Below are 10,952 nucleotides of genomic sequence, written 5' to 3'. Positions count from 1 at the left end.
GACTGACTTCCCCCACAGAGCAAACGGTAAGATTTTGAGTAGAAAGATAAGGCTTTGCTCGATGGGAATGCATGCATTGAATAGAATAACTGAGCACAAGGAGAAAATGAAGTGTATTGAAAGACCGAAGACAAACCGATGAAACTGACCCCTGGGACCACAGGAAAGTACTTGCTTGACTTAATTTCTTGCATGGGGGAAAGATCCTTACATGTCAAGAAAAAGATCAAGTCATCTTTTCTTCCAACTAAAATTAGTAAAGATCGAGATGGGGAGACAACATAATAATAATAATGCGAATTGAATATCGATTCTATGAATCGATAGGTCTCAGATTGAAAGTTTTAATTATTTAATTAAATAAGTCATGTATTCAAATTTCTGGGAGTGGATTTATGAGAAGAAAATTATGGTATGAGAGGACCAACGAGACAGAACACTCTTGGATGCATTCCTTCCCTAGCAGGGCTTCAGCCCATCTCAATTGAAGAGTCTTCGGTCAGTAATCTCGTACTCTCGACCGGCTCGAACCACTACGTTATCCATGTTCCGGCTCATTCATATGCTCATCCTATTCATGCCACCAGAACCTGTAATAAACCATCATTTAAAACCATCCTGTTAAAGGGAATCTTTGGATAACGTATATCCCATCGACGTTTCCGTGGTAGAAAGTATAATAATAGCGGAGGTTTGTTTTTAAACACTGGTGGGACAAGAAGAGAGGCAATTTCGAGTGTCATGTGCCAATTTCGGGTGAGGGAATGCTAATGGATCCTCCGTAGTTGATCAACCTCTTTCAGAGCCTGTTACTCGTAAGTCACAATCATTCTATACCATGGAAAAAAGGATTTCAAGCTGATTTAGGGCCGGCCAAACGAATGAGACTTGTTCACCGACGGAAAGAGAGAGAGTGCTAACCCGAAGACCGTCCCCTACATCCCAATTGAATTATCCTGTACGTCGGGAAGAGAAGGATAAAGGAAGCTACAACTCATCTCGAAAACCTTGCAAGTCAACTCTAGCAGCGTATCAGCTTCAAGTGGATAAAATATTGTTCAATTATACTGACTGTCCATATCAGCTGTAGCATATGCATATGCGTAGTGAAGCACTTTTTCATTCCGTAAAGATAGCTTCTTTCGCTTCCAGCTGGCCTGGCAAGGAAGAAAGTATATAAATAGGAGTTTGTGCTCCAGTCGTCCATTCCGGAATGATATATGTTGGTGGGTTAGTAACCACATCACCATTAGCACACCATATTTGATATAGCATTTAGTAATTTAGTAATTGAGTACAGTAAGCAAGCGAGTGACTGGAACAGTAGATACAGTAGACTTGTTCCCTTGCCTCCCTCCTTCCCCCCTCGCCAAGCCTGAAGAAAGGAGCAACTTAGATACCTCTTTGTTAACTATATTCCTGGTTTGCAAAAAGGGATCTTGGGCCCAATCAATCTCTATACTCTTGATGCAATGGACTCCCCAAAGCCACTAAACCGCTCTCTTCCACCCGTAAACCTCGTTCTATGAGATTTTATCCCTTTTTTATTTAAACTGAAACTCAGTTGCCTATCTGATCCTTAGTCTAATTGGGCCTTTCTTATAGCTCGAATCGAATAGCTGGGCTACCCCCTACCTTGGCTTGGTTGGTTATTAAAGACAGGGGCTCTCGGTAGCTCTAGGCGTCAAGCATCACAACGAGACTCTCGCTAATATAGAGAGGCAGCGAAGGCCGAAGGGGCGTGGCAGAGAGAGGTTTTCAGATCGAAAGGTATAGGATGGCATGGCGTATAGGCTCAGCATATAGTCAATGGGTGCCGCAGGTAGTCGAGTTGATAACGAGAGGTATAGAGGGAATTCAGACTACAAATCCGAGAAGCTTCAAACCAACCCTTGAACCTAACCCTGGGGCGTAGCCTCACGAAGAGACTCTCCTTATCAGGAGAGGTTGGACGATAGTTCAGTTAAGGAGAGAGGGACGGGAGATCAATTGAGTTGTTACGCTCCCAGCTATTGGACTTTTTTCACACAAAGCCAATCTAAGTTCAAATTCCCTTTATCCGGATCGATTAATTGAAACTGTTAAGGAGAAGGCTTGGTCACTGAACTGACTGACTTGCTTGACTTCGTTCGTCCACCCTCTAGCTCCAAGACTTGTATTCCACTTGCACCTCTTAGTCTAGCTACTGGCTTCCCTTTCCGCTTTGAGCTTATACTTCCTGTCTATTAGAAAAGAAAAGAATCTTTCTCTTCAAAATGAATTAGATCGGCCCGTGGAATGGTTGAGTCGTATCCTATGAGCCAACTTTGTGCCTTAACTGGTTAATTGATCCCCCCCTGCCCGGACTTTCTAAAGAGATCTTCCACCCTGTCGTACGAGCTCAATTAGATTGATCCTACCTTGCCCTTGGTATTTTCGTGCCTAAACGCCTTTCTCATCCCTTTCTTTAAGTAAAGTACCGGCTTGGTTCCACCTCTCTGCTTAAGGCTTCGTAGACGTAGCTCCGTAGGTCTCACATGGCTCATTGCTTTGACTTGAATCGAGATTGGGTTTGTATCAAGCCGACTCTACTAGAATACCAGGGGGAGAATCGCACTCTTCTAAATTCATTACAAAGATCTTGAGATTGGTCTCACATCCTTACTTGTTTAATACTTGTCTTTGTCGAGATTGGCTTGGTGTTAAAGTACCTGACTGAGTACAAATCAAAAGAAAGCTTTTCAGTGCAAAAGGACCAACGAGGATTCAGGAGGATAAGGATAAGGGGAAGAAGCGGGGTAGTCGCTCTAAAGGGAGAAGGAACAGAGACAGTGAGGAATTAGTTGGTATTGAGAGGCCTAGCACGAGATTACTTCTTCCTGCACTCAAAAGGAAAGCCCAAGTACAAGACATACCGGGAGTACAAGCGCTTGACCATAGGAAGAAGGAAGAGGACGCTGCTCTGACATAAGCGATTGGAAGATCTGATCTTTCTTTGAAGACCGGTCCGATTGATACAAAAAAGAAGTAGAGGTTATGAAAGAAATCATTGTCTTGTCAGCTTCATATTCTTATTTATTTTATTTTAATAAGATGATTGGGCCCTACAGTGGTATAACCGGTGAACCTCTCTCCTAGGTACCACTCGCGTATACCCGGTCCAGAAAACAAATCTCGTCCCCGCCACCCTCAGCGTTTACCGTGGGCACGATAATGTTCTCTTAACTAATTCTTAAAGTAGTGGGAAATCCTAAAACAAAGAAGGTTCTCTTTTTTCAGTTCAGTATTTGACTAGATAGGAGGCTCTATTAAGCCTGACTCCGATAGCCGCTGCTTCAGCCAGGTCAGATTTCCGGAAAGGAAAGTTTTTGAAGAGAGCTTGCCCTGGAAAGAGTGAAAGCCTGCCTTACAGATTCCATGAAATCCCCGACCTTTGTTGATGGGGAATTCCTTGAGACAGAGAGTATCTATTCTATAGACTTGTCATGGGCGGCCCCAAGAGAAAGTCTCTTTAGAGACATATGTACTGTACATCTGTTCAAAGAATGCCTTAGGGTAGGGAAAGAGTCTTTGATTGTATGTCTTCTCTTTCATGCATGCCTGTCAAATAAAGAGAGAGACATCAGTCCCAAGAGTCTTACCTTTCAGCAGTTAAAGCAAGCATGAGACTGTCTTTATGTGCCTTTCAGTGAAGCTTAAGCTGTCTTGTCTTTATGTGCATTCCTTTTATTTAAGACAGCCTGCCAGCCAGGGAAAGGATCTCAAGTCCGAGTGGAAGGCTATCCCACAATCCTTCATGAAACCCTCTTTAAAGCCTATATCACGTCGTTTAAGGCACAGTAACCGTCTTCCATGTTAGATTGTTGGACCTTGTTACCATGCCAAAAAAGACGTTATAGCGACCATCCTGGGCCTTCCACAATTGTTGACCTGTCTCGGACTGGGGAAGATGTTCTTCAAGACATTGAAGACAGTAAAAGGGAATCTACTATCTGATTGCCTTGTAAGCCCCATCCCCATAAAAGTATTAGCCAGTGCTTCTTTCCGCCGATTAGATCTATGGAATCCAACCTTAAAGGTAAACTCCACTCTATGAATCCTATAAGAAGAGAGGTTGCCCGGGACAGGGAGAACCTTTCCGGCAATACAGATTCCATATCCAAAATGCTCGGAAGGAACCTTCGATATCCAATCCCACGTGGAACCTGCGCTAAGAGCGGTTTTCGAGACAAAAACTGATCATTCTGTGGATCCGAGATAGAACTCCGGTACTGCAACTCCTTCCCTTGATAGCCTTGAGTTGTTGGTTACACCGCACCGGAAAAGCACTCTCTGGGAAATCCGGATCTTTCTCAGCAGGGACAGTACCAAGGATATCAGGGTTAGATAGCTTTTTTTTTCTCTGGCAGTATAAAATAAAATATTTCCAATCAATCGGGAAAGCCTATACCCGAAAGAGGGAAACCTTCTGTTTGCTTGCCATTGCAATATCGGAAACCGCAGGAAAGAAAGCCCCGGCCTGGTATTTTGACCGGCTGAAGCAGCGGCAGAAGCTGAACCCGAACCAAACCCTAAGCAAAGAAGGGATGTGCCTTAGTTCAGTCTCGAGGACGGGATAATAGGGGCGTAGCACCGAATATGTCGGAGTAGTCCCACCCAGTAGATGGACAAGCCAGTAGTACCAATCAAGGAAGCCTTTCACTGTAGAGCTTTCTTTCCTGATGGGGACTAAGAAAAGGAGACGCATATAGCTAAACAGCTGCAGCAGAAAGAACGAAAAGCCAAAAGTCAAGGTGCATAGCGGTCTTTTCAAGAATAGGGGAGTACAGAATAAGGGGTTTGCAAGACAAAAGATAATCCGCTGGAACTACGGACAAGGATATTTTACTCAATTCCCCTCTTACTATTTTAAAAAGCGGAATCAAATTCAATTCCACCAGTGTGTATGTAAGACAACCTTAATTCTATATGTTCAACACTTTGGGCAAGCCAGAGCAAGACTTCTCTGTGGGAATACCCGGCTATCTCCTACTTTAAATAGATAAAATCCCTGGAATTCTTTGATGCCGGGGATTATGTCTAAAAAACTTCGTATTGCGATCTCCGCTGACGATCGTTCTTTTTTTTTTCATAAGATCTATTCTTGGGCTAGAGCGTTAATATAGCTTTTCTCTTTTTTTATATGGGATAGGGCTTTGGAGAACTCCTAGAATGGAATTCCCCTTATGTTATATCCTAACTAGTACCAGTCTAACTAAGAGTCATTTGCTAGGCCAGCTTCCTGTGAGTAAGCCAGTGCTAAAGAAGAGGACTAAGGAAAAGAAAAAATTCATTGGGATAGATGCAGCGCCAATTAATTTCCTCCAATTGTAGCAGTGAGTGCTAAGTACTTAGATTAATAGTTTGCAGGATTTCTAGAATAGGAATAGGCTTTTTCTTTAGAGTAAGACTCTTTGCTTTGCTTGCTTCTTTCGGCCAGCTCAGCGGATGCGTGGCCGTATTCGACACCTCTTTCTCTTACGGCTAGTGTGCTATTTAAGATAGTTGAAAAGAGGTGTAGCGATAGAAAGTTTTGAATCAATAATTCCTGAAGTAGTTGAAGCTGGGCTCCAAACTATGAGAGTTTTCTTTTGTTTTATGTTTCTAAGAGCAGTCTATCTGATCAAATAAAGGATCAGACCACTCCTGGTGTTCGAACTAGTCATTAATGGTCGGCTTCATTGGTATCCTTTCGGTATGCATTGCGAACACTTTCAGTTTTAACGTCTTATCTTTTTTAGAGAAGTGAAACTCGAACAGATAGAGCTGATGGTCCAACTACATAACTTTTTCTTTTTTATTATTTTTATGGTCGTGCCTCGTGGCACGGCAGCACCCGTACTATTGAAATGGTTCATCAGTAGAGATGTTTCCACGGGTGCCCCTTTTTCCAAAGTGCAAGTAATGTACGATGCTTGAAGGTTGATACAAACGGCGGGTGATTGTTTGGCAAAGGGAAGTTTTCTGATAAAGGCAATGTCGAGATGTATCATTTTATTTGTCGCATTGTCAAAGTGTGGAGGCTTGGCTCGTCCCAACTTTGCCTGTCGTTACAAGTCCCTAAGCATTTAATCATTTCTCTTCTTGACGATAAGACCTATCTCATCTCGGCGATGCATGTAGCTCATTTTCTTGGTGGTTTCACTTCTGCTCGTCTCAACAGGTTGCTTCTACTCATCCCGATATTAGTTTGAAACCCTAAGCCTCTCCCGTTGCTACTCGTCACAACATGGGGGAACATGTTTGTCCCAACATGTCACCTATTGCAACCTACTTTTGTCTGAAATGTTAAGTCTCCGATCAGCTTCCCTTCGCAAACTTGGCCTTCTTAAAATAAAATAAAATATTAATAAATAACTACACTTAAACGTAATAATAAAAATAAAAATAACAAAATTTAAATTAACACAAATTTAAAATTGAAGTCTTTTTTTTGAGATATGGACAATTTGTATCTCCCCCAAAGAAGACCTTCCAGTTGGTTCTCGAGACTTTAATCTGTCGTTTGATTGTCCGTTGAGATATATAAACCAGTATCCTTAGTCGATTCCATTGATATCGCCTTGTCATCGACCCGCGCGGCAATTGCATCACAAATCACTTGGTGTCGAATCTAAGCTAACCCTAAATTATTTTTCAATGTATTATTGCCTCGATCCATTTCACCTCCATATGGCGCGAGGTTCAGTCAACTCGAGCTTTATCTTCCTCATTGAACGAGAATGGGATAAACTCATCGATTTCTTTAGTTGACACCTTATTGGTTATTGCCAGAAAGTGTATCAGCTCGACTACAATTCCATTCAAAATCGATTTTGGCGCTTCTTCTTCTAATTCTATTTCTACATCTATGTCAAATGGATCGGAGAGATATTCAGTCTTATTGATCCCATCTCTAGATCCAAACTCTTGTTGACTTTCAGGATTTAATTACGGATGGTTGTTAATAATACATTGTTCCCTTGGATTGGAATTTAAGACATCATGTGTGACCACTTCCAATGGAATCTCTACTTTTGTTTTCTTTTGGCATGATTCCACTAACTGGTTGTAATAGCCCATACCCGAACCAGTTGCTTAACCCAAGGTACAGGATGCTACAACAATTACCAGAACATTATAACACATTTTATAACATTTAATCAAATCATAAATCATTAATCGCTTTAATTACATGCACAATAGAGATTATGAATACATCAGGGATTATAAACAAACATACAAACATCAACCTTAACTGATATAACGACATAAATGATAAAATAATTTATATTATAACATAATTACAATAACTTAATGATAATCAACTAAAATCGAGCCTTAAATTCAACATACATAATCAAAAAATCTATTAAATTGAACTTTGATACAAGTATGATGTGATTTTCAATCAAAACTAAGCATTAATCAAGCATGCAAGACCCTTAAATCAACTTGGTATCAAATCAGCACTACTTTGAAACTTTACAAAAGATTCAGGTAAAAAGTGAAAACAGGGGTCACACGGCTATGTGGCCAGTATAACACCCCTTACCCATGTCCGAGACTGGGACAGGACACGAGGCATTACCGGACTTAAACATACACAATCACATAAAATCGGGCCATAAAATTTCATTCAAATCAAAAACATTCATACATATGTATAACGTCCCTTAAACGGGCTTAAGAGGCCCTAAACACGCATCGAAGATGATTCGGGACTAAACCAGAAACTTTGAAAACTTTTGGGAAAACTTAGAAAATTTCATCATGAAGCAGGGTCACACGCCCGTGTAGACAAATGCTAGGCTATGTTCCAAGCCATTTTGCCACCATCACAACACATGCACACTCACATATCTCAATGGCATCCAACATGGCATAAATGAACACTTAATAATCGTAAATATAGCTTATGCATGACATTCTCATAACAACTTACGCATACACAAGGCATCATACTTTATCAAGACTAATCATAACAACTTTCATACCGGGATTATCATTAATACATTTTCACATTTCACACTTATGCTATAATCTATCCATATGCCAATTATGCCAAAATCAATCATCGAGTACTTAAGTCGTATGCGCACAGTCATCCATATCAAACAACATGATCACACCATAAAACATTGGCAAATACACATGAATAATCCTATGATCAGCATAGACATGCCATAGACTTAAGTATTTGAATACTTATACCCCAAATGATAGCTTGATAGTGTGATTGAATCTCCGACAATCTCCAACCCGAGCTAGCTACATAAACCTATAAGAGATGAAAAGGGAGGGGGTAAGCTATAAAACTTAGTAAGTTCATATGAAAATAATAAGTAATTTATTAATATGCTTTTTCCAAATTCTTACAACATGTTCTCAAGGTATCACAATTATAATTGCATATTATTCCACTATTTGTTCAAATTCCAGTCAAGCTATCTACTCGAGTCATAGTCATTAAATTATTTATTTCTGGATGTATGAAGCTCCAAATTAAGATCCATTAATTTAACTTGAAACTATACTCACATATCTTCTTACCATAAAATTTACAAAATTTTTGGTTTAGCTAATAAGTACAGTTTATTCTTCAAATTTACCCCTTTTTCACTGTCCAAAAGTTCCGAACCCTCTTCACTAAAAATTAATTATATCCTCATACAGAATTCGAATGATGTTCCCATTTGTCTCTTTAGAAAATAGACTCATCAAAGATTCTAATAATATAAATATAACCCCTAATTATTTTTTTAAAATTTTTAATTATTTTTCAAATTCAAAATAGGGGATTCCGAGATCATTCTAACCCTGTCTCACGAAAATTCAAATATCTCATAATCTAAAATTCTTTTGCATACACCGTTTCTTCTATGTAAAAATAGATTCAATAAGCTCTAGTTTCATATTTTATTCATCCTATAACTCGATTTCCACAATTTTTGGTGAATTTAAAAAGTTGGACTACAGCTACTGTCCAAAAAAGTTTTAGTACAAAAATGATAATAACTAAGCTCATCACACCTTCACCAATCATTTCCACCATCATGGTATAAATAAATATTTATACAACATAAGCATCAGCCCATAATCACAAGGTCATCACAAAATCATTCTCATAAACATGACTTACTTATTTACTTCGTTACAAAGATGCATCATAACTCATGTACATATCTATACCGATCCTTACCATTTCATACATACACGTAATGTCGTTGCATCTTCGATATCTTGTACACTAAGTGCCATACTCAATATCTCGCACACCAATTGTCATTATTAATATTTTGCACACTAAGTGCCATATACATATCTAGCCGAAGCTATCTCCAATCGCACACCAAGTGCCATATTTAGCCGAAGCTATTTCGAACCGTACAGTAAGTGCCATTTTTTTTAGCCGATATGTCGTTAAACATAAAAATAGTCACGTATATACAATTTATATAATATCAAATCATTAAAAGCATAAATTTAACAATGCTTATTACATACAAACTTACCTCGATCGTTAAAATGACAGAACGGATCAATTAGTCCGGTACTTTATTTTTCCCCCGTTCTAGATCCAATTCTCGATTATCTCAATCTATATAATATCAAAATTTACTTATTTAATCAAAATTTCATTCAATTTAACACAATTTACACATTTTGGAAAATTTACATTTTTTCCCCTATTATTTCATATTTTTGCAATTTAGTCCTTATCACTTGAAATCACAATTTCATGAAATTAAACACAAACCCAAGCTAGCCGAATTTTTCATATATTACTATCAGCCCATATTTTCAATTTATTTTACATTTTAACCACTAAATTTCCACCTTATATAATTTGGTCCAAAATTGACATTTTTACTCAAAATCACTTTATAAAACTTGTTAATCTAACAACAATGATTTATTTTCCATCATCAACACTCAAAAACATCAAGCTATCATCAATGGAAACTCACAAATTCATCAAAAAATTCAGAAATTAGGGTACAGGCTAACTAGAACACGAAGCAACAATCACAAAAACATAAAAATCATCAAAAATCGAGCTCAAAACACTTACAAATTGAGCCATGAAGATGCCGAACCCTAAAACACAACCATGGCTGTTTCTTTTCTCTGTATTCGGTGGAAGATGAAGAAATATAACATGGTTTTGGCTTTTATTTTATTTATTATTAACTTTAATTACCTATTTACCTTTTTACCCTTTAAAAATATTACTAAATACACCAAATGCCACTCCACTAACCTTCACTATCTCATAAATGGGCTATTTACCACATAAGGACCTTCTCTGTTTAATTCCATAGCCATTTAATACTTTTAACTTATAGAATTTAACTTTTACGCTTTACGCGATTTAGTCCTTTTTACCGAATTAACCACTCAAATAGTAAAATTTCTTCACAAAATTTTTACACGAACATTATATCATACTGTAAACCTTATTAAAATAATAAAATAAATATTTTTTACTTCAGATTTGTGTTCCCAAAACTACTGTTCCGATCTGACCCAAAAACGGGCTGTTACAGCCAGGCCGTGTAACAGGACACAGCTCGTGTGGTGCAGAGATATGGTCGTGTGGCCAAACCATGTGCAAAGGCAAAAATCATGTAGGAGGAGACACACATTCGTGTCCCCAGACCGTCTACCTAACTAATCTCGTGTGGACCTAAAATCATTAAAATTTAATAGAGCACACGACCATGTCTTATGCCCATGTGAGGCACACAGCCATGTGTCAGACCGTATTGTAAATCATGTCAAATTATACCAATTCACAATCAACATATGTGTCTAGCCAATATGCCCTCATTAGCACCACAAATTAAACTTAAATAACATTCACTCAAACCAATACATATTCAACATTTTAATTTCATTCATTCATACTAATTAACTATTTTAAAGCTAACTAACCACCTGTGCTGACTACC

The 10,952-nt window shown here is 38.6% G+C and overlaps 1 long non-coding RNA gene across 1 annotated transcript; it reads right to left on the bottom strand.

Moving 5' to 3' along the window:
• Positions 1-6,394: 6,394 nt before the first annotated feature.
• LOC121223666 (uncharacterized) lies at positions 6,395-10,126 on the bottom strand. Its single transcript, XR_005920982.1, has 3 exons — positions 10,073-10,126; positions 9,513-9,598; positions 6,395-8,278 (listed from the first exon to the last, which is right to left on the bottom strand). It is a non-coding gene; the product is annotated as an uncharacterized lncRNA (long non-coding RNA).
• Between the last annotated feature and the right edge of the window lie 826 nt (positions 10,127-10,952).

This window comes from Gossypium hirsutum, chromosome A01, assembly GCF_007990345.1.
Source record: "Gossypium hirsutum isolate 1008001.06 chromosome A01, Gossypium_hirsutum_v2.1, whole genome shotgun sequence".
Lineage (NCBI taxonomy): Eukaryota > Viridiplantae > Streptophyta > Magnoliopsida > Malvales > Malvaceae > Gossypium > Gossypium hirsutum.
Note: the sequence above shows the minus strand (reverse complement) of the source record. Positions and strands in the feature narration are given on the sequence as shown.